This window comes from Somniosus microcephalus, chromosome 11, assembly GCF_052327205.1.
Source record: "Somniosus microcephalus isolate GS21.2 chromosome 11, FLI_Smic_1.0, whole genome shotgun sequence".
In the NCBI taxonomy this organism is placed as follows: Eukaryota; Metazoa; Chordata; class Chondrichthyes; order Squaliformes; family Somniosidae; genus Somniosus; species Somniosus microcephalus.
Genome location: NC_140997.1, coordinates 199290483 through 199309096, shown reverse-complemented (window position 1 = coordinate 199309096; position 18614 = coordinate 199290483). Strand labels below are relative to the sequence as shown.

The 18614-nt window shown below is 50.8% G+C and overlaps 1 protein-coding gene across 2 annotated transcripts in view; it reads right to left on the bottom strand.

Moving 5' to 3' along the window:
- The window catches only part of LOC147111113 (FYVE, RhoGEF and PH domain-containing protein 3-like), a 316038-nt gene that overhangs the window by 258496 nt on the left and 38928 nt on the right, over positions 1–18614 (bottom strand). The gene's annotated exons all lie outside the window — the stretch shown is intronic.

Sequence of the window (18614 nt, the reverse complement as noted above, 5' to 3'; positions counted from 1 at the left end):
GGAGAAAGGAGGCCTACATCAACATCAACCAGGGGAGAGGCCTTTCTATCACTGCCTCCCCAATTTGGCCTCCACTTCAGGAGAGGGAGAGAGGGGAGAGAAACCAACTGCTTGAAAGGAGGGAAGAAAACTTCATCCGGAACATCTACAGGTGGGTGTTATTTGGGGCACTCTCCCAAGACTTTGTATTTTAGGTGGGGGGAGAAAAGAAGAAGCAAGGCCGGATCATCAAGGGGTGTAGTGTGTGTGCTCTTGTTAAAAGCTAGGCCACACACACCACTAATTAGCATCCCTTCTATTGCCTGCCCTGGGAGAGCTTGGAGCTGCCCAAGGTGAAGTCCTTAATTTAATTTAATTACCTCGTTAAGACCTGTTGCAGGACTAAGCTTGGGCTTCTCCAGCTTTTCCAGGTGAAGACGTCTTCTCCCCCTGCCAGAAGACCACCATCACCAAAGACTTTTTCCATCGGAGAGTGCAACCCTGCCTACACCCACCCACCATCCTGAGTGGCAACACTGCCCTTTGCGGCCTCCCTCCTTCCCACCCCCCCCACCTCTCTCTCTCTCTCTCTTTGTCTCTCTCTGCCTGTCTTTCTAAGGCACCTTAGTTTCATCTATTTTATTAATTGCCAATTGAAGCAGAGGGGCGAGGGCTCCTCTCCCAATTTAAATCAATAAGGAGAGAGGTGTGTCCTCATTTTAATCAGCTCCCTCTGCTCAATAGAGGACAAAAAAATATATATATACACCGAGGCCATTAACACCTTCAGGCCTGTGACTTGGGGTGAGTGTAGCCCTTAAAAAAAGCACCCCAGAATGGCGACTGCATCTTCGCCGGTGGCGGGGCCAGCCGGGACCTATGCGAGAGTGGTAGCCACAGCCACAGCTGCTCCCGCTGTTCCTGCTGCCCCGTCACCTTTTCGATTAATAACAAAAAAGCTTGGGGTGAAGAGCTACACTCACCCCACTATGACCATCGAGGCCTGCGTCAAGGCCATGGCTGGGGTTGTCGGCCCCTCAGCCATCGTCGCGGCCTCGAAAATGTATGGGAAGGCTGTGTTCTTCCTGGGGTCGGAGCGGGCGGTGTCCCTGGCTGTCGCCAAGGGGCTCACCGTGGGCGGGACTTTCCTGCCGGTGGATCCTCTCGAGGCCACCGCGCAGAGGATCATTATTTCCAACGTCCCGCCCTATGTTCCTGGTGAGCTCCTCCTTCCCCATTTGCGACAACTTGGGGAGGTGAGGTCGGGGATCACGCCCATCCCGCTCGGCTTCCGGGAGGCCAGCCTTCGCCACGTCTTCTCCTTCCGGCGCCAGCTGTTTATCCAGCTGGCGCGGGAGGAGGACACTGAAGGGGCGTTCGTCGTCCTCCACGAGGGGACCGCCTACCGCGCCTTTTGGACGTCGGACGGTGTGAGGTGCCATGCCTGCAGGGAGGTGGGGCACATCAGGAGGAACTGCCCTGCCTCCAAGGCCGCCGGACCGTCTCGTGCGGCCGAGGCTGGCGCCGCCGCCGCCGCCCTTCCCCCCGGATCTGCCCGCGCGTCAAGTACGTCTGATGCGCGGTTGACGTCGGGGGCCGATGCCACCAAGGCCTCCGGCGGGGGGGAGGGAGCGTGTCTAGCCGGAAAGAAGGCGCGGGGAAAAAAGAAGCACCTTAGGGCAGGTCCGCCCGTGGATGGTGAGCCCTTGCCCCTTGAGCCCCTTACACCCGCGCTCCTCGCGGAGTTGATCAGGGCAGATGTGAGCGGGAGGGGCCCCGTGCCCGAGCCTGTGGCCGCAACCGCCGCAGCGGTAATGCCAATACCTGCGGCCGGGCTCGGGCCCGAGGAACCCGACAAACCTGCTCCGCCGGAGGGAGTCGAGGAGGAGGCCTTTGCAGACATGGAGGTCTCCCTCGCTCCCTCCGTGCTAAAAAGAAGGCGCGACCCCCTGGATGAGGAGGAGGACCGGGAGGAGGAAGGTCCCTCCGAGCAGGGGGAGTCGTCGCCCGCCGCGGGTACTGCGCCCCCCCGCCCCCCCAGCGCTGTCGTCATCACCAGCGATCGGCAGGGGTCGCCTGTCCCTCGGGAGGCTGAGGCAGATGTGTCTGTCCAGCACGTGCCTCCCGGGGATGGGGATGAGACCCTGCCCGTGGGGGGGGTTGCGGAACAACCCGCGGCAGTAATTGAAGTTGACCTTTTATCGGTGTCGTTACCCCTCGCCGGGTCGGGCAGCCTGGGGGCTGGGTCGGGCGAGCTCGAGGATAATGAGCTCGCCCAATGCGACCCGGACGTCTCCCAGGGGATGCTCGTCCTGGTGGAGCTTTTAATTCAAAACCCCCCGTCCGCTGGGTCGGAGGTTGGTGGCGGGGAGGAGGATGGCCCCCTGGCTGCGTCTCTGGTGCCGGACGTACTGGAGGAGCTGGAAATTGTTCTCTCCCCGGTTTCTCCGGTCGTTCCGGCGTCTGAGGCGGAGGGGAGCTCTGAACCGCCGCCGTCTTCTGGCCCGGCACCCCTAGAGGAGCCCAGGGAGAAATCCTCTGCCGCCGATCCTGGGGGTGGGATCCGGGCGGAGGCGGGGCTGGCTGGCGCGGCCGAGTCGTTCGCTTCGCACTGCGCGGCGGACGGGTCGGCCGCTGGTGACGACCCCCTGGAGGAGGATGGGGACTCGGTGATGGGCACGGAGGATGATTCGGACTCCAGCGCCGACGTGGCGATGGATGACCTCGTGCCCCTTGCCGAGTCTCCCCTCATTTCCGTAAGGGAACTCCGGGATTTTATGGCCACGTGCCTGGGTCAGCGCAATAAGGTCCGGCTGGCCCTCGACAGGTGGTCGGAGCTGGCGCTGCTCATCGATTCCGTCCGCGCCGCCGTTAAGATCTTGGGCGCGGATGAGGGTGTGAACCCGCTCGAGCTGCGTCGGCTCACAACGTTTCTCACTGGGCTGCTGAGGAAGTGGCGGCTGACCAGCGGCTGCGCTTCCTCGCCCCGTTAGGTGTAGGTAGAGGTTGCACTATGCTTCTGACATGAAGATAACCATAGCCAGCCTCAACATCAACGGCAGCAGGGAGGCGCGCCGCAGATTCAATAACTTCTCGGTCCTTCGGGACGGGAAGTATGCGGTGTGCTTCCTGCAAGAAACCCACACCGTTCCGGGAGACGAAGCCACGTGGCTCCTGGAGTGGCAAGGAGGGGTCAGCATGAGTCACCTCTCCAACAATTCCAGCGGGGTGGCTATCTTGCTGGCCCCGCATTTTCAGCCGGCGATCTTGGGGGTCAAGGAGCACGTGCCGGGCCGCTTGCTCCATGTCACTGTTCGCCTGGGGGGCGTGCCGCTCCATCTAGTGAACGTGTACGCCCCTCAGACCAGTGCGCAGCAAGTGCGCTTCTTCGAAGAAGTGTCCGCTCTCTTGGGCTCCATCGACGTGGGCGAGTGCGTCATCCTCGGGGGGGATTTTAACTGCACCCTCGAGGCGAGGGACCGTTCGGGTCCCCCGCGAAGCCCGGCGGCGATGGAGAAGTTGAGGGACCTGGTTGGGTCCTTCGACTTGGTGGACGTCTGGCGAAATCTCCACCCCGACTCCAGCGCCTTCACTAGCGTGAGGTCTGGGGGAGGAAGGTCCAGAATCGACCGCCTCTACATTTCCCGGGCGTTCGTCTCCTGCGTTCCGGCAGCTTCCATGCGGCCGGTGCCGTGCACGGACCACCACCTGGTGTGGGCGGAGCTCGCTCCGCTGCGCACGCGGGGGGGGTCCGTGTACTGGCATTTTAACAACCTGCTGCTGGAGGACGCACGGTTCCGGGATTCGTTTCGTCGATTCTGGGCCGACTGGAGAAGGAAGCAGGGGGGCTTCCCCTCCTTGAGGCTATGGTGGGATGTGGGCAAGGCTCACATCCGTCTCTTCTGTCAGGAGTACGCGAAGGGGTCGACCAAGAGGCGGGAGGCCCGGGTCGGGCGGTTGGAGAAGGAGGTGCTCGACCTGGAGTCCCGTCTCGGTCAGGTCGTCGAGGACCCGGCCCTGCGGAAGGTGTACGAAGAGAAGAAGGGCGCGCTGAAGGACCTGCAGCTCGTCGGGTCCCGAGGCGCGTACGTGAGGTCGCGGATCCAGCTCCTGCGGGACCTGGACCGCGGCTCCCCCTTCTTCTACTCGCTGGAAAAAAGACGGGGGGTCCGTAAGCAGCTCTTGGGGCTGCTGGCCGACGACGGATCTCTGGTCTCGGATCCGGAGGGAATCAACGCGGAGACCCGCGCCTATTACGGGGCTCTGTTCTCTCCGGATCCGTCCAGCGAGGATGCGCGCAGAGTTTTGTGGGAGGACCTGACGAAGGTTGGCCCGGAGGGCGCCGAAAAATTGGACGCTCCGCTAAGTCTGGCGGAGCTGACCGGCGCCCTCCGCCAGCTCTCTAGGGGAAAGTCCCCGGGGCTGGACGGGCTGACCGTGGAGTTCCACAGGGCGTTCTGGGACGTCTTGGGGGGCGACTACGCGCGGGTCCTGGGGGAAAGTTTGGCGACCGGGGAGATGCCCCTCTCTTGGCGCAGGGCGGTCATTGTCCTGCTGCCTAAGAAGGGCGATCTCCGCCTCCTTAAGAACTGGCGCCCGGTCTCCCTCCTCAGCACGGACTATAAAATCTTTGCCAGGGCCATGTCTGCTCGCCTTGGCACCGTGCTGGCCCACATGATCCACCCCGACCAGTCCTACACGGTCCCGGGCCGGACCATCCACGATAACATCCATCTGGTCCGGGACCTGGTCCACCACTCCCAGAGGGCTGGTCTGTCGGTCGCCTTCCTTTCCCTGGATCAGGAGAAGGCGTTCGACAGGGTGGATCACGAGTATCTCTTCGGGACTCTGCGCGCATTCGGGTTCGGGACGCATTTCGTCGCCCGGATCCGACTTCTGTACACCGCCGCGGAGTGTCTGATTAAAGTTAACGGGTCCTTGACGGCGCCCCTTCGCTTCGGGAGGGGGGTGCGTCAGGGATGCCCCATGTCCGGTCAGTTATATGCCATTTGCGTGGAGCCTTTCCTGCGCCTCTTGCGGAAGAGGTTGACGGGACTGGCTCTGCAAGGGCCGGGCGTGGAGGTGGTCCTCTCGGCTTACGCCGATGACGTGCTCCTCACGGTCACGGATCCCGCTGACTTGCGGAGGATGCGGGAATGCCAGCAGATTTACTCGGACGCATCCTCCGCCAAGATCAACTGGGAGAAATGTTCCGGACTCCTGGTGGGTCAGTGGCGGGTGGACTCCCTGCCGGAGGAGTTCAGGCCTTTCGCCTGGAGCACCACGCACCTCCTCTATTTGGGAGTCTACCTTAGCCCTGCCGAGGACGCTTGGCCGGCGAACTGGCAAGAGCTGGAGGCCAAAGTCACCGCTCGCCTAGGACGCTGGACAGGACTGCTCCGAGTGTTGTCCTACAGGGGTCGAGCGCTAGTCATAAACCAGCTGGTGGCCGCCATGTTGTGGTACCGGTTGGTCACTTTGATCCCTCCCCCTGCGTTTGTCGCCAAGATTCAGAAGAAGCTCATCGACTTCTTCTGGGACAAAAGGAAGCACTGGGTCTCTGCCGCGGTTCTGTGTCTCCCGCTTAGGGAGGGCGGTCAGGCGCTGGTGTGCCTTCGCACCCAGGCTGCGACTTTCCGTCTTCAGACGCTGCAGAGATACCTGTACGTCGAGAATCCTCCGAGATGGTGTGCGCTGGCGACGTTTTTCTTCCGCCAGCTGCATGGCCTCAATTACGACACGCAGCTCCTGTTTGCGAAAGTGGGCAGCAGGCGTGCCGGCCTGCGGGAGCTGCCTGTCTTCTACCAGGAACTACTATGGGTTTGGAACTACGTCGCTTCCAGGCGGAGCTCTCCCCCGTCAGGAGCGGCGGCTCTCCTTCGGGAGCCGCTGCTCAGGAATCCGCACCTCCACGAACACGGGTTCGGGCGGCTGGCGGAGGGTAGGGCTGTGGCTGGCAAGGTGACCAGAGTCGGGGACCTGCTCGATGGCGGAGGAGCGGGCTGGATGGCGCCAGAGGAGCTGGCGCGGCGCCTGTCCTGGGCCAACGTCCAGCTCGCGGTCGAAACCATCGAATCGGTAAAAGCGGCACTGGGCCCCGACTCCACTAGGTGTATCGAGGCGGCTCAAGCACGTGGGGCGATCCCGTCCGAGCTTACCCCCGTTCGGACGGAATTCCTCATCGGCGCCCGGCCCCGAAACTCCCCTCGGGAACCGGCGCCTCACAACTTGAGCCGTCTCGAGGAAATACCCTCCGTGCCTTTTCATTCCGCGCGGAGGGGTTTCCTGTACGGGCTGCTCCTGCACACTCTCCACTTTGCCATCTTCGTCTACCGTCCGGACACGCCTTGGCGTGGCGTTTTGCCGACCGGCGGTAGCGGAGGTCCCCAATGGAGGGCTCTCTATGCGGGAGTCCTCCCTTGTTCCATCGGGGACTTGGCCTGGAGGGTGTTGCACGGAGCGGTCCCGTGCAATAAGGTTTTAAGTAGGTTCACGGACTCCCAGGCCGCCTGCATTTTTTGCGGCCTGGAGGAGTCCGTGTTTCACGTTTATATGGATTGTGAGAGGTTGCAGCCCCTCTTTCACTACTTGAAGGGGCTGCTCCTCGATTTTTGGTTGCACTTCAGTCCCACGCTCTTGATCTACGGTCACCCGGTGCGGAGGGGAGCGGACAGGTTGGAGGACCTCCTTGTGGGCCTGCTCCTGGGCCTGGCTAAAAGAGCCATCAATTGGTCCAGGCAGCGGGCGGTCGAGGGGGTCGTCCAGCCGGATTGCCTGCATCTCTTCCGCGGCCATGTTCGCGCCCGGGTGGCCCTGGAGATGGAGCACGCGGTGTCCGCCGGTGCGCTTGAGTATTTCCGCGACCGGTGGGCGCCGCGGGGACTGGAGTGCATCATCAACACGGAAAACCAAATTTTAATTTGATTTGTTAAGCTTTAGTTGAACTTTTGTTTATTTACAGTCGAATTGGTTTTTTTTTTGGGTCCAAATAAAAGAGTACCCTCTGTTCAGTAAATACCTGTTATTATTGTTCTCCTGCAGTCCGTGTATTATTTATACTCGGACACTACACTTTTGTACAGATTTTAATGCTTGTTTTTAAAGTTTGCAAAAGTCACTCTTCCCTCAGCTCCCTTGCAAATAACAGGATCACTTTTTAAACAGTACAGCCCATGCAGCACTACACCACAGTTATCTAAACATTCATACAAGTGTCCCTGCAGAACATCACACTTTCAAAAAGGAGTATTTGCAGTCAAATGAAAATTCAAAGCTGCGATGATGAATATTAGTGTTTAGCTGATTCACTAACATTCTCTACAGCAACTGCAACATATCACCAGGAATGACAGACACTAGTTAATTTGCAATATTCAGCACATACCAAATACCTAGATTGCCGTATTTATAATGCAGCACAGAGTTCGCAGGTCCAACTTGTCTGCCAAGTTCAGGTTTATAGTGGCTGGGGCCTTAAGAAAGTTTACAAAAAAAACAGTCCCATCTTTCTTCCCCATGAAGACTGTTAATACAGATGGTTGTGAAAATGTTTGGAAGAACAGTCAAATGTGATGAGAATAGAAATACACACAGTGGAAATGCTACTGCCAAGAGAAAATGTTTATCGGTACCATATAAGGTTTATACAGAATTAATATAAACAGAACACATTTGCACTCGATACAAATGAAAAAGGTGCTTAAAATTCAACAAGTAGCATTTAATTGGTTTGAAATTGTTAATGAAGCAGGAAGAAACTGCCAAAACTCTCAGAAATATTCTAAAATAGACTTACAAAATGAACTAGAATTTGTATACTATATTAAGGTGGCAATGGTCACCCCACAGTGAACAAAACATTCTTAAAATACTTATGACCCTTCCAATGAAAGGTCAACGACCTGGAATGGGGGTGATTTTAAACCTACTCGCTCAGCAGACACACGCCCAGAGCCAACAGGGTCCTACTTTACATATGCATGCTGTGGCCTGATGACATCATTGAGACCTGACTGTAATTTTAACACAGGCTTGAGCGGGGAATCCTCCTGGAGTTAAAATCGGGGCCATCTCTCTCCCCAGATGCTGCCTGACCCGGAGTGTTTCCAGCATCTTCTGTTTCTATTTCAGGTTCCCACCATCTACAGTATTTTGCTTTTGTTTTATTCCTAAAGTACTAATGGTTTAATCAAACTACAGTATATGGCACTTTGCAGACTGATCATTATTAGGTGTGTTTTGTTAGCCAGTAAAACGCCGCAGAAAAAACACCCAAAAAATTCTGGAAATACAAAGTAGTTCGGTCCACATTTGGAAGCAGAAAGGGTAGGTGAATGTCGGGTCAAATTGTTCTGAAGATTCTTAATCCAAAACTTTGGCCTGCTGTGTATTTCCCAAAATGTTGTATTAATTTCAGATTTCCAGCATTCATGGTTACTCTTTATCTAAAATGTTATAGTAGCATGATCGGTAGAATCTATTTTATGCAGTCGACCCACTCCAAAAGAGCTAATTAGATAGCTGTTCCTCATCACTTGATGTAAACCCCTGCTAATGGGCCTTTAGCGGACTCATTACTGAAAATATAGTGAATGCTACATGTAAATTGAGGATTGGTAAACAGTAATTAATGGTACACAATGGTCACTGCACTTCAAAAGTATTTCACTATGTGAATCATCAAGAAGTTTTAATGGACCGGCAAGAACAAAGAAAAAATGAACTTCAATTTATATCGCACCTTTCACGACATCAGGACGTCCCAAAGCACTATACTGCCAGCTTGAAGTTTAGTCCCTGTTGTAATGTAGGGAAACATGGCACAGCAAGGTCCCACAAACACCAATGAGATCATTGTTTTTGTTTTGGTGACGTTAGGAGGGATAAATGTTGGCCAGGGCATTAGGTGAACTCCACTGCTCTTTAAATAGTGCAATCATCTGCTCTGACTGTATTATCCTCATTGTTGGCACTGAGTTGGGCTAATTGCCCACCAACTGCCCAGCAATTGCGGGTGAAAGTTTTACGGCAGGTGCAAACAGGCAGTTTTTGCACAGCGTGCCACCTTTAATTATAACAACAGAAAATGCTGGAAACACTCAGCAGGCCAGGGCAGCATCCGTGGAGAGAGAAACAGAGTTAACGTTTCAGGTCGATGACCTTTCGTCAGGACTGGAAAAAAAAGCAGGAAAACGAAGAGATTGTGAAGCGCGGGAAAACGCGGACAAACGCGATGACATCACGTCGCAAACCACGTGACTGTCCGGGCAGTCCTCGTGGAATCTCCATCTTGTTAAGACCGGTTTTCGTGGTTCTCCTGTATCGATCGCAACAAACTGTTTGAACTCGTTTAGTCTTACATTGAAGACCTGTTTGATTGATCTCCTAAGTCGACCTCAGTTATTGGTTAGGAATTCGTCAATTCCTACACCCTTACCATTCTCAGCATGTTGGATGCATCAGGTACCTTTCTTTTTATTCGTTCCTGGGATGTGGGCGTTGCTGGCAAGGGCCAACATTTATTGCCCATCCCTAATTGCCCTCGAGAAGGTGGTGGCGAGCTGCCTTCTTGAACCGCTGTAGTCCATGTGGTGAAGGTACTCCCACAGCGCTGTTAGGGAGGGAGTTCCAGGATTTTGACCCAGGAACTATGAAGGAACGGCAAAATATTTCCAAGTCAGGATGGTGTGTGACTTGGAGGGGAACTTGCAGGTGGTGGTGTTCCCATGTGCCTGCTGCCATTATCCTTCCAGGTGGAAGAGGTCGCAGGTTTGGGAGGTGTTGGCGAAGAAGCCTTGGCAAGTTGCTGCAGTGCATCTTGTAGATGGTACACACTGCAGCCACAGTGCGCCGGTGGTGGAGGGAGTGAATGTTTAAGGAGGTGGATGGGGTGCCAATCAAGCGTGCTGCTTTGTCCTGAATGGTGTCGAGCTTCTTGAGAGTTGTTGAAGCTGCACTCATCCAGGCAAGTGGAGAGTATTCTCAAAGCTTTACGCTGCGCTCCTGGGCTCCGTGATGCACTTCACTGCGCACAACTCTGCAGCGTCTGACAGCAAGTTTACAGGTAAATGCAAATTCCTTTCGGAGGGCGGCAGCGCACTCTGTACCTACGCAATTTCAGGCCCTATATTCAATCGATTATATATTCAAAATGGTGAATGGTCTCAACATTCTAATGGAATTGCATCTGTAAGTTGCACTGTGAGTGTAACGTTATGCCATCTAACATTACATGACTGTCAATCAACTGAACTCAAGCTCTTTACATCAATTCTAATTGCAGTACTTAACATTCGCCACAAGTTGATTCTGTTGTATGGCATTTCCCGAAGAATGGTAGACATCTTGTCAAAGTAAAGGCAATTAATGTTTTACTCACCATGGGGCCTACAGAAATCCAGGTTTTCGTAAATTCCCCCCACCCCGCTCCTGTTTTTGCAGAATAGAGTAAATCACACTCCATTTGCCAATGCCTTGTGTCGCGCTGCTACTGCTGTGCTCCCCCCCCCCCACTCCCCAGGTTGTTAAATGGCTGCTCCAGCGACATGCTGCTGACCTATCCTCGCTCAGTAGCTCACTGGTCCACACGCCTCACCCATCTTCAAGTACTGAGGCCCTGTCGCTCACTGCTGCCACCCATCCCGTAGTTCTACGGTAACCAGAGGGAAAAGCTGGTGGTCAGAGCTGCATCCTCCTATCCCCCCTCTTTTGCTGGCACCGATCCTTATTTAATTCATTTTCCCCCCCAAGTGAAGCCCTGCGTTTTAATTAATTTTTTTGACTGAAGCCTGTAACTTATTAAATTAAACATTACTGATGTGTAAGGGCCCTTTCAATTAATTAACCCCATATCATTCTTAATTTTGTCAACTTTTAACCTCAATTTATTTAATTCATTTCCCCCACCACTGTTGACCATTATTTATTTGGTGCAGCTTTTCCTCATTGTGTAAGGCTGCTTTAAATTCATCAACTACCCATCTTCATTGAATTCAATGATTCTACACCCCAACTGAGACAGACCTCTAATGCTCCTCCTCTGGCCTCTCACAATATACTATCCTCACCCTCTCTTCTCCTTTCTGCCATATTCTCAACCACCATCTTTGCAGTCTTACCTCAGCCTGGTCCAATTATTTTCCATCCTCTAACTTCTTGACTTTAAAACCGCACTTAGTCTCGACTGTGTATGCAATGTCACCATAGATGGACTAATATTACTAGATTTGAAAGAAGTGAAAATAGGTTAGATGCTTCTTCCTCCTTCTTCTTGGGCAGTCCCTCAGAACCGAAGATGACTTGCTTCCACATTAAAAATGAGTTCTCAGGTGATTGAGGAGTCCAATGCTGGACCTACAGTCTCTGTCACAGGTGGGGCAGACGGTGGTTGAAGGGGCGGGTGGGTGGAGTGCTTGGGTTGACGTGCACTCCTTCCGCTTGGCTTCCACTTGCTCCCGGCGAAGAGACTCGAAGTATTCGGTGCCTTCCCGGATGCTTCTCCTCCACTTTGCACAGTCTTGGGCCAGGGATTCCCAGGTGTCGGCGGGGATGTTGCACTTTTTCAAGAAGGCTTTGAGGTGTCCTTGAAGCGTTTCCTCTGCCCACCTGGGGCTCTCTTGCCATGTCGGAGCTCCGAGTAGAGCACTTGTTTTGGGAGTCTCGTATCGGGCATGCGGACGATGTGACCCATCCATCGGAGCTGATCGAGCGTGGTCAAAGCTTCAATGCTGGCCTGTGCGAGAACACTGATGTTGGTGTGCCTATCCTGCCAATGGATTTGAAGGATCTTGCAGAGGCAGCGTTGGTGGTACCTCTCCAGTGCTTTGAGGTGCCTGCTGTACATGGTCCATATCTCTGAGGCATACAGCAGGGCGGGTATCACTGCTTCTCTGTAGACCATGAGCCTCGTGCCGGGTTTGAGGTCCTGGTCTTCCAACACACTCTTCCTCAGGTGACCGAAGGCTGCACTGGCACACTGAAGGCGGTGTTGGACTTCGTCGTCGACGTCTGCCCTTGTTGACAGTAGGCTCCCGAGGTATGGAAAGTGGTCCACGTTGTCCAAGGCCTTGTCATGGATTTTGATAATCGGGGGGCAGTACTGTGTGGCGGGGGCAGGTTGGTAGAGGACCTTTGTCTTACAGATGTTTGGTGTAAGGCCTATGCTCTCGTAAGTTTCGGTGCAATTATTTTCCATCCTCTAACTTCTTGACTTTAAAACCGCACTTAGTCTCGACTGTGTATGCAATGTCACCACAGATGGACTAATATTACTAGATTTCAAAGAAATGAAAACATGTTAGATGCCACCCTGACCAGGACCATGTGCTAATAATAGCAGGATTTGCAAAATACCACAAATACAAAAGATGAAGATATAAGTTTTCAATTGTAAAGATTTGACTTGTTTGCTACCTTTATTAATAACTATTACAGTAGCCAGTAACCTGGCACAGCATCATTGTTTACTGTCTTGTCTAAAAAAAACATTTACAACACTAGGGTTTTCAACAGATGGTAATAGCACTCAAGCTATTACTTGCACCCCAACCTCAAAAGAAGGTTCTGGTTGTTCGAAGCTTTGACCACGCTCGATCAGCTCCGATGGACGGGTCACATCGTCCGCATGCCCGATACAAGACTCCCAAAGCAAGCGCTCTACTCAGAACTCCGACACAGCAAGAGAGCCCCAGGTGGGCAGAGGAAACGCTTCAAGGACACCCTCAAAGCCTCCTTGAAAAAGTGCAACATCCCCACGACACCTGGGAATCCTTGCTGTTTTTCACTCAGTACACTTTAATGCTGTTATATTAACAAATGTTATGACAGAAGTGCATTAACTGATGAAATACAGTGCTGGCTGAAGATTGTGGCTCCATAACAAACCATTCCAACATCTACAATTATGTCCACTAAACTATATGGGAGTGAAATTACATTAAACTGCTCCTTTGTGGGTCTCCTTGGGCCACACCACCATGTTGTGGGAAAGGCAAACTGCCCTCAGGCCACTGCCATTCTGAAATAAACCATTGCAGTTGCAAAATAAAAGCATACATAAATCACTAATGAGAATTTGGGGTTATCTGAAGTTTGCAAGGTCCAACATTTGGGTTGGCTGAAGCAAAAATCAGTAGTTTGAAACAGTAATATGCAAGGAAAAATAGCAGTGGTTTCTACAAAGGGTCTTAACACAAAACATTAACCTGTTTTTTTTCTCAGATGCTGATAGACCTATACTTTCCCAGCACTCTCTTATTTGGAGTTGGCTTTCCCGACCCCCTCTCTGCCAATCACACCTCCCCAGAGGTCTGTGTCCTTTCCAACTCTGGCGTTGAAGTTGCCAAGGAGAATCAGCTTGTCGCCCATTGGGACTCGGGACAGGGATTGTTTGAGGGTGGAGTAGAATTCCTCTTTGGTCTCGTCTGTGGCTTCCAGTGTTGGGGCATACGCACTGTTGACCGTAGCGCACTGGTTCCGGGCTAGGGTGAGCCGTAGAGTCATTCGTTTATTCCACAATGGGAGTCTCTCAGACGTTCAACTAGCTCATTTTTTACGGCGAAGCCTACTCCAAGGAGGTGGCATTCTACTTCAGGTTTGCCTTTCCAGAAGAAGGTATAACCACTGCCTTGCTCCTTGAACTGGCTTTCCCCTATGTCTTGTTTTGCACACTTTGTACAAAAATAATAAATTGCAGGACAACGGAGTATTACAGTTTAAACTCTTTTAATGAAGCATCAGGTCTGATCTGACTCACATCAGTACAACACCGTGTGGACAAGATGGAGTCAGGATCCTCTGGGTCTTCTCAACAGCAGTCCTTACAGATGCCTGCAGGCCAATGACAACTCAGCATGTGATCACGTGAATATAATAGGTATTCCTTGCAGATGCCTGCGGGCCAATGATAATTCAGTATGCAAATGTTACATCCCCTTTTAAAAGAAAAATGTTATGCATTACTTTTAAACCTTTCTTCTACATAATGTTCTCAGTAGCATCAACATATAAGTAAACTCAACATTTAACTAGCACTGAAAACATCTCAACATTTCAATAACGATGTACAGTTCTTTTTAGGGCAGCGATTCGCCTACACCCTTTGACAGTTCACAAGTCAAGGATAACTCTAGGCTTGACCTCTCGTCGGAATGACGGTGTTGTTCCTTGGTGTTCAGGAGGTGCCTGCGATTGCGGCGGTACACCTATCCTTCTGGAGTGCGGACGTGATACGATCGCTCAGTGTCAGCTGGCTGGATGACGACTGCTGGCTTCCAGTAGTCATGCTCCTGGATTCTGACGGATTACATAAGAACATAAGAAATAGGAGCAGGAGTAGGCCAATTGGCCCCTCGAGCCTGCTCCGTCATTCAATAAGATCATGGCTGATCTGATCCTAACCGCCAATCCACTATGACAGGACTATCTCCTGAATCTAACAGAATTAGACACACGAAACAGGAGCAGGATCAGGCTACACGGCCCCTGGGCCCGCTCTGCTACCCACAGGGCCATGACCGATCCGAACCTAGACTCATGTCCAAATTCCTGCCCGCTCCCCGTAACCCTTAATTCCCTTTTCTTCTAGGAAACTGTCTATTTCTGTTTTAAATTTATGTAATGATGTAGCTTCGACAACTTTTTAGGGCAGCATATTCCATGGACCTACCACCCTCTCAGTGAAGTAGTTCCTCCTCATCTCAGTTTTGAAAGAGCAGCCCCTTATTCTAAGACTATGCCCCCTAGTTCTACTTTCACCCATCATCTGGAACATCCTCCCCGCATCCACCCGATCCAACCCCTTCACAATCTTATATGTTTCAATAAGATCGCCTCTCATTCTTCTGAACTCCAATGAGAAGAGTCCCAATCTACTCAACCTCTCCTCATATGTCCATCCCCTCATCCCCGGGATTAACCGAGTGAACCTTCTTTGTACTGACTCGAGAGCAAGTATGTCCTTTCTTAAGTATGGACACCAAAACTGTACACAGTATTCCAGGTGCGGTCTCACCAATACCTTGTACAACTGAAGCAATACCTCCCTATTTTTATATTCTATCCCCCTAGCAATGAAAGCCAACATTCCATTGGCCTTCTTAATCACTTGCTGCACCTGCATACTAACCTTTTGAGTTTCGTGCACCAGGACCCCCAGATCCCTTTGTACTTCAGCACTTTCCAGTTTCTTGCCATTAAGATAATAACTAGCTCCATGATTTTTCCTGCCAAAGTGCATAACCTCACACTTTCCAGTATTGTATTCCATCTGCCAAATCTCTGCCCACTTACTTAGCCTGTCTATGTCCCCTTGCAGGTTTTTTATGTCCTCCTCACTCACTACTTTCCCTCCCATCTTAGTATCATCTGCAAACTTTGATATGTTACACTCGGTCCCCTCCTCCAAATCGTTAATATAGATTGTAAAGAGTTGGGGACCCAGCACTGACCCCTGCGGAACACCACTGGTTACTGATTGCCAGTCTGAGAATGAACCATTTATCCCAACTCTCTGCCTTGTTAGATAGCCAATCCTCTATCCATGCCAGAATATTACCCCCAATCCCGTGATTTTTTATCTTAAGCAATAATCTTTTGTGTGGCACCTTGTCAAATGCCTTTTGGAAGTCTAAATACACTACGTCCACTGGTTCACCTTTATCCACCCTATATGTTACTTCCTCAAAGAACTCCAGCAAATTTGTCAAACATGACTTCCCCTTCATAAAACCATGCTGACTTTGTCCTATTAAATTATGATTATCCAAATGTCCTGTTACTGTCTCCTTAATAATGGACTCCAAAATTTTACCTACCACAGATGTTAGGCTAACCGGTCTATAGTTTCCAGCCTTCTGTCTACTGCCCTTTTTAAATAAGGGTGTTACATTAGCAGTTTTCCAGTCTGCCGGGACCTTTGCTGAGTCCAGGGAGTTTTGGAAAATTATTACCAATGCATCCACAATCCCTACCGCCACTTCCCTCAAGACCCTAGGATGTAAGCCATCAGGTCCAGGTGATTTATCCGCCTTGAGTCCCATTATTTTACCGAGTACCACTTCCTTAGTGATTTTGATTGTGTTTAGCTCCTCCCCCCCTTTAGCCCCCTGTTTGTCCAGTGTTGGGATATTCTTAGTGTCCTCTACTGTAAAGACTGATACAAAATATTCAGTGTTTTTGCCATCTCCATATTTCCCACCATTAATTTCCCGGTCTCATCCTCTAAGGGACCAACATTTACTTTAGCCACCCTTTTTCTTTTTATATAACTATAAAAACTCTAACTATCTGTTTTTATATTTTTTGCTAATTTACTTTCATAATCAATCTTCCCTTTCTTAATCAATCTTTTTGTTATTTTTTGCTGTCTTTTAAAGTTTTCCCAATCCTCTATCCTCCCACTAGATTTGGCTACCTTATATGCCCTTGTTTTTAGTCGAATACTATCCTTAATTTCTTTACTTAGCCACGGATGGCTGTCTTTTCTTTTACACCCTTTTTTTCCTCAGTGGAATATACTTTTTTTGGAAGTTGTAAAATAACTCCTTAAATGTACACCACTGATCATGTATCGTCTTACCCTTTAATCTATTTTCCCAATCCACTCTACTCAATTCCGCTCTCATACCTTCATAGTCTCCTTTATTCAAGCTTAGCACGCTTGTTTGAGATCCAACCTTCTCACCCTCTAATTGAATATGGAATTCAACCATGTTATGGTCACTCATTCCAAGGGGATCCTTTACTAGGACATTTTTAATTAATCCTGTCTCGTTACACAGGACCAGATCTAAGCTTGCCCTCTGGTCGGTTCAGTTACATACTGCTCAAGAAACCCATCCCTAATACACTCAATGAACTCATCCTCAAGGCAGCCCTGCCCAATTTGATTTGTCCAATTAATATGATAGTTAAAATCCCCCATAATTATAGATGTTCCCTTATTACAAGCCTCAACTATTTCCTGATTGATACTCCGTCCAACCGAGTTGCGACTGTTCGGAGGCCTATAGACTACGCCCACTAGTGTTTTTTCCCCTTATTATTCCTTATCTCCACCCAAACTGTTTCATTATCCTGATCTTTTGACCCAGTATCATTTCTCTGTATTACAGTGATTCCTTCCTTTATTAACATAGCCACCCCACCTCCCCTTCCTTCCTGTCCTTCTTGATTGTTAAATAACCTGGTATGTTTGATTCCCAGGCATTGTCACCCTGCAGCCATGTTTCTGTAATGGCCACAAGATCATACCCATATGTAGCTATTTGTGCCATTAACTTGTCTATTTTGTTACGAATGCGACGTGCATTCAGATAGAGAACTTTCAAATATGTTTTGTGACACTTAGTTCCTGCTTTGCCCTTTTTATTACTTTACCTTTTACTCCATACCTTCTGCCCCTTCCTGACACGCTCTGGTTTTTAATTTCCCCACTGCTACCTAAGTCTATGACCTTCTCTGTTGTCATTTTTATTATTTGTTCTCCATTGTGCAGTGGCGGCAGTAGTCTAGCTCACCTGTCATAGTATCTCTTTTGGTGTTGCTGTCTCTGTACACGTTTTGCATGCACTTGCTTGTAGCCAACGACCTGCCAGGGCCTGTCTGGGATACGGTGAGGTATTGTGGGCTCTTTAACATTTGATGGGCGGCGTTCTAGACAAATGGAACATTTTCCGACAATGTCCTCATTGTGTTTGCACATTCCGGGCCAAAACATAATGTCACGTGCTCTTTGCATTTTTCCATGCCCATATGTCCAGCATGAATTTTTGTCAACATCTCTTCTGAGACTGGTAGGAATGATGATTTTCTCCCCTTTGAAGATGATTCTGTTGATTTGTGACAGTTCGTCTCTGTGGTTCCAGAATTCAGATATGCTCCGAGGGCATTTCCTCCTTTCCTCAGGCCATCCTTCATGTATGACTTTGCTCAGCAGTGTGAGTTGTGCATGTTTCTCTGTTTCTGCTCGGATCTCCTTCAGTTTTGAGTCACTCACAGGTAAGCTGTTGTACACCATGTGCACCTGCACATCCATGCCTTCACTGAGGCTGCTGTCCTGGTAGCTAAGAGACTTTCTGGAGAGCGTGTCTGCGACAGGAATGTCTTTGCCTGGACGGTGAATGATTGTGAAGTCATACTTCTGTAGCTGAAGGATCATTCTCTGTAGCCTTGGTGGGGCTGCGGCTAGTGGTTTCCTCATGATTGACTAGAGGGGCTTGTGGTCGGATTCCACAATGACTTGTCGGCCATAGACGTACTGGTGGAAACGCTTACATCCAAACAGAATTGCATATAGCTCTTTCTCGATTTGAGTATAGTTGATTTCACTGTCTGAGAGAGATCTGGAAGCGTAGCCGATGGGCTTTCCTTCTTGCAGTAATACTGCGCCTAGTCCTTACTTTGACGCGTCCACTTGTAGTCTGAGCTCTTTGTTGGGGTCGAAGTAGGCAAGAACTGGTCCTGGATCCCTGGTGATTCTGTCTTTCATTTTCTTAAATGCTGTGTCATGTTGTTTGTCCCACAGGAACTCATTGGATTGTTTGAGCAACTGACGCATGGGTGCGTTGATTTCGGAGAAGCTCGGGGCAAACTTGGCTAAGTAGTTAATCATGCCTAGTACTGTCTCTAGCTCTGCG